Source organism: Typopeltis vanoorti, chromosome 6 (assembly GCF_054136105.1).
Source record: "Typopeltis vanoorti isolate ZY-2024b chromosome 6, IOZ_Tvanoo_1.0, whole genome shotgun sequence".
NCBI classification, from domain to species: domain Eukaryota; kingdom Metazoa; phylum Arthropoda; class Arachnida; order Uropygi; family Thelyphonidae; genus Typopeltis; species Typopeltis vanoorti.
In genome coordinates this window covers 157,149,042-157,154,880 of record NC_143554.1, presented here as the reverse complement: position 1 = coordinate 157,154,880, position 5,839 = coordinate 157,149,042, and the positions used below count along the sequence as shown (strand labels likewise).

General features: G+C 36.4%; 1 non-coding gene across 1 annotated transcript; it reads right to left on the bottom strand.

Moving 5' to 3' along the window:
- Positions 1–957: 957 nt before the first annotated feature.
- TRNAC-GCA (transfer RNA cysteine (anticodon GCA)) lies at positions 958–1,029 on the bottom strand. Its single transcript has one exon. It is a non-coding gene; the product is annotated as a tRNA-Cys (tRNA).
- Positions 1,030–5,839: the final 4,810 nt, after the last annotated feature.

Below are 5,839 nucleotides of genomic sequence, written 5' to 3'. Positions count from 1 at the left end.
TTATTTTCATTTTAATTTAATTTTAGTTTTAAGCTCCAAGTTTCCTATTTCACTTTTTCCATATTTCGTGAAAAGGTTTCTGTTTACGTTATTATTAAACACATCAAATCACAATTTTCGAATCAATTTATTCACTTACAATCAATTTCGGTTACAAAATGCGTTTTATATTCTCTACCGAGTTCAAGCGAATAAAAAAAAGTATTCATTAAATGGTCGAAGAAGTCCTGAACAGTAAGAAGCACTCCGTAGCAGTTGGAAGAGTGACGGGACATTGCGCCCTTCGATTGGAAAAGAATGCGAATTGAAGATGGTTAATCCGATTTAATAAGGAGGCAGCAGTGTTTTTCATTGCGCAAATCTTCCAGAGAACATGCACACGCATAGTTTACAGGCGAAAATATTGCTAGTGGACGGTAGATGGCGTTGAAAGCAGATTACGAATATTAGCGTTGTGTGTGTGTGTGTGTGTGTGTGTGTGTGTGTGATGGATTGAGTGTTTGGAAGGTAGATTGTGTGGAGTGATGTCTTCTGGCGATAAGTCCTGGTACTACTTTGAGGTGTCACCTAATAATAATAAGCTAATGTGTAAAATAACTTATAATTGCATCCTTTGTTTAAACATATAAGTTATTGTATCGAATAAAGAATGTCGCACTCGAAAGGTAACAGATAAGAGTTGTTTGTGTTCACCGATAACATGTTTTGTATGGATAACGAACCAATTATGTCGTTTCGAGAGCTTGTTGTAGGTATGTTTTTTTTTCAGGGGGAGATGGGAAGGTGTCGATGGTAATCTCATTTCATTGTTGTTTATAATTTTATTCGTTGATTTGTATTATTGCAGAGAGTATTTATTTTAAAATATTTTAAACAACTTGTAGGGAAAAATACTCCCCTCTCGTCTAGGAATTTTTCCTAAAAGATAAATGCAGGAGAAGAAGAAAAAAAAAAAACAGGGAGCGCTCGGGATTGAACCGAGGACCTCTCGATCTGCAGTCGAATGCTCTACCACTGAGCTACACCCCCACTCACATGCAGAATGGATTAAGACCCATAGAGATCCTAAGCACTTAAAAGATTTTGGTGCCCCATATATATGTGATATCAAAATATAAACAATAATAAAAATACATTTTTATTTTTCAAAATGAAACAAAACTTGTAGTAATATGGAAAATAATGTTTATTTTTGTATACTTCAACGTTATTTAGATTTGAAAAGTTTTCTCCTACTTTTTTAATTGCAAAGTCTTTGATCAGATCCTCAAATTTAATCTTACGTAACATAAGAGATAAGTATAGAATATCTGCTTCTATACTTAGTAGAGATAAGGCATTCAACCTGCCTTGTTGCATAGTTGTTCTGATGGGATTTTTAATATGAACGCTCAGCTGAGCAATTTGTGACCATTAATGCTAAAAATGTACGAAAGGCAATGTCTACATTTGGAAAGGCACACTCAACATTGTCTTCTACAATTATTTTATAAAGTTCAGCATAACTGAATCTTATGTTTACATGTTTTGTTGCACTGAACTTATGGCACATATATGAGTGAAACTGCTGAAGCTCAGCTGAGAAATAGTGTTCAAGTCCTCTGGGTAAGCATCAATCAGCTTTTGACAACACTGAGAATACCTTTCAATTTCAGTAGATGATGAAGTCACTGAAGTAGCATTATGTGGCGCATCACTTAGAAAAGAAAACCTCTCTGGTATTTCTTTGTATATCTCTCCTCTTCTTCTCATCTCAGTTTAAAGTTTGTCAACAATTGTGTTAAAGGTGGTGATACGAAATTTATCTCTGGCATTCAGATATACTTCTGGAGCATCTCCGTCATTGGGTACCTTCTTTCTGATACGTTTGCAAGTTTGAGCTGCCTTGTAATCAAGATCTGGTAGCACTTCCTTTGTAGCTGCTTCATATCTTTCAAATTCATTTCGTGAAGTGCACAATTGGTCAGCTAATGATCCATACAGATCTGCACATGTTTTTAAGTTGACATCCTCATTCTGTAGAACTTGGCTTACTCTATGAAAATTTTGCAAAATCTCATCCCAAAAATTCAACATAAAATCGAATTCCAGCTTTTGCATCTTATTTGCAATATTATCTGCCTTCTCTTCTAATGTCTCCCTTTTGTGACTGGTCTTCGGCTATGCAGTCTAACGCCTCTAAAATTTGAAGGAAAGATTTCAAAATTGCTGCTGTGACCATAGCATGTGCCTCCCATCTGGTATCAGAGAGGGATTTTAAGACATTTTCATTTCCAATACAACCTTTAAGAATTGCCCACCGGCTGGTTGAGGCTGAAACAAAGTTATAGGGCAACCCCACTGTGGAGAAGAAATTAACCGCCTCTTGACAGTAGTCAACAGTACTTCGGCCTACCGAATTTAGAGAATGAGCTGCACAGATCACATATATAGCAAACTTGTTTTTTCTAAAAAATTTTGCTGCATCCCCTTATAATACCCAGACATGTTAGCAGTGTTGTCATAAGACTGACCCCTACATTTTGAAAAGTTTAGCTGACAAACTTTACGTAAGTACTGCAACACCTGATTTTCCTTTTCCTCACCGGTATGGCTTTTCATTTCCAGAAAGGTTAAAAAGCGTTCAATAGGCTGTTCATCTTTTAAGTACCTAAGTACAACACTTAACTGGTCGATATGTGACAGATCTCACAGGTGGCTTTGAATCAACAGACAAACTAAAATAACCAGAAGATTTTACTTCATTAACAATAAGCACGTGGACATTTCGAGCCATCAGTTGAATGAGATCCTCACAGGTGGCTTTGGACAGATAAGAAGGATTTCCTTTGCCACAATTTCCATATTTCGCAATGTGACCTGCTAAAAATGGATCAAACTGACTTATGAGCTCAAGTAGCCCTAAAACGTTCCCATTTCGCAATGGGAACTTTTTAGGGCCGTGTTCTCAGGAACATGTTCCCAGTAATCACACTCTTCCTGAATTTGTTTTTCCAAATGTTGTCCCAACCCTACACCTTGTCTGCGAGTTAAGTATCTTAGCATAGAGTCTTGGTGAGTAGTGCTTTTTCATGTTGATCAATTACAATAGTATTTCGCCAGTCACTGAATCCTTCTCTTGTAACAAAATGTGAGAATTTTTTAGGAACAAACAGTTTACAAACAAAACAATAAACTGATCCCGTTGTGGTGAATACAATAACCACTCTCTCTTCTGTTTCTCACCATTGGCTTTTGTCCCAACAAAAAATTTCTGCGAACAGTATCTTGCTGGTTTGCCACTACTGAAATGTCGGTAAGACTTGTCAAATGGCCCATTGTGGTGTTGACAGTCACTGGGTCCACAAGCAGTCCAATAAGCCACGTCATCAGTAGAGAAATCAAGCCACAACCCTGGATCTTTTGCTATATTTACTTCATCTTTTGCAGACTGAATCATTTCACCACCATCACCCACTAAACTCATTTTCAGCAATTATTTGAACCTCAGAATGTTTTGTTAAGCAACTTGCATCAACATTTGCAGTAGAGATATCAAGAGAATTTACGGACAAAGTGAGGTCAGTAGTGAGACATGTGCTAGATGAACCTGCTTGTGACACCTTGATAATTCCAACATCATCGTATTTTGATTTGAAGTTATGAAATAGTCAGCTTTGCAGTCTTGGAATCTAATTCCAAAGTCTCCTCTTGTTTCTTTTTTGATAGTTTTCGCTTTTGTGCACCACTTAACTGAACACGTTTCATCTTTCTTGGGATCTGTTAAATACAGAAATAAAAAGATTATTTTTTTGAATATTAGGTGGCAATCAACACAGTTACACATATCACAGGGAAAATCATATGAACAATTTAATTTTCGGCTTACAGCTGAATCTTGTGCTTTGTGCTTTAAGTAACTCTTATTTTACCGGAGTCGCACTTCTGCGACAGCTAGGCCTTTTACCGGAGGCGCGTTTCTGAGACAACCACGTGATTTGTTTTATAGTTGCTTCTGGAGCCTTTTATAAGACACAATTTATTAAAACAAGGCGTAAAACAGACAGGAAAATAAAAAATAAAATGGTTTCGTTAATTATAAAAAATTACCTCATTTGACACAATGGTAGTGCCAGAAAGCGTCGTGAGCGATAATACGGTGTAAACGAACCGTCATGCACGTGGTTAGTTTTATTAGGCCTTCTACATGTCATTATTTATTGAAACTAAGTAAGTAACAGTAAGAAAAGATAAAAACAATGAAAAACTAATTAAAAGTCAATTTTAATTAAATTCGTCATCTAACTAAAGCAGAAATTCTGTGGTACCTCCCTTTCCATGATGCCCTAAGCACGTGCTTATTTTGCTTCATGGTTAATCCAGCCCTGCTCACATGCCCGCCTCCTGATAATTTTGAACTTATGTTCAGATTAACGCACGCTGTTCACTGCGTAGTGAAATATCAGTGAAATGTTTGCCACACTAAATTGACGGATTGATAATATAACACACGTGAGTACAGGTAATGGTAAGTGAACGAAAGTCAGTGGAATTAGGAACACTATATAGGAAGGTCAGTCTGGTAGCTGTTTATCAATAATCCCTCTCTCTCTTTTATAGAAATACCGAAGAAGGTTAAACCTCTATTTGTGCTCCGCAATGACAAACCCTGCACTGATATGTGGTTTTATCTGATTTCGTTGTCGCAATGAATTTTGTTATTATGAACGCTTTAGAAATTAAAACACAAAAAAGTGAGTCAATAACGTGACCATGAACTCGGCTACAGTTGTCTTTTTTTTTTTTTTTTCGAGATAGAAAGCAGTGCTTGGGCGGAGACTTATGGGGAACGAAGAAACAGGGTGTGTGTTGGGGGAGGGGATAGCAATGCCAGTCACGAAGTTTCTCAATTATAATCATAAAAGGAAGAAAAAAAAAAAACGACGAAAAAGTTTGAATGCAAAATCCTAAAAGGAAGACGAAATTTAATATTGAGAAGGAATGTTATTTATGCCATCACGTTCGTAAGAGTTGGAGATATTTATTCGTGTGAGTTATTAAAGGTTGTTTTCAGACTTTTATGTACATTTTGCAACCTCGGGTAGGCTAAGAATATTTTTTCTGTTCTTATGAATTTAATATAATTTTGTATTTTTAATATATTTCTTACATAGTTTGAAAAATCTGCTCTACTGATCAAACGGGGAATTCTTTCAATCCTCTCCATGTTTAATTAAATTAATCCGAAATTGCACGAAGGGATCAAAGCCACTCGATTAGATTGTAAAGAAGATAAAAATCATCAAATTCCAGGAAGACGGGACGGCAGTCAGAGTATGTTTGCTGCCCTGAAATTGGTGCCATACGTGTTTGAGGAAGTAGATGATTTTTTCGTCCCTCAGTGCAAGAGCACAGTTGGATTGACTGCAGGAATGAACTGGCTTGAAAACGTTTTTCAAGTTTAGCATCCTGAGCAGATTTTCTGAATTGTCTTCCCCACCCACAAATTCAAACAGCAATTAGTAGTGCAGTTCTACAGCATTTCATGGGTGGGAGTGTAATTAAATTGTTTCAGTTTAAAAGAAAATCCCATTGTTACGATGCTAGAATACTATAACTACCCCGTCAGTTTTTTTTACGAAAACCATCAGTTCAGAGACTTTCCAAAAATGAAAGAAAAAATTCACAATTTTTGAAAAAATCATTCCTTTTTAGCACTTTGATGTAATCTAACATATTGAGATGGTTACTTTTTGTTTTATCTTTCCAACTACGTGGCAAATATTGCAACTCTGCTCTTTCATTCAAAGGATCTGTAGCGAAAGTCTACACTAATTTGTCAGATAGGTGAAGTTAGCAC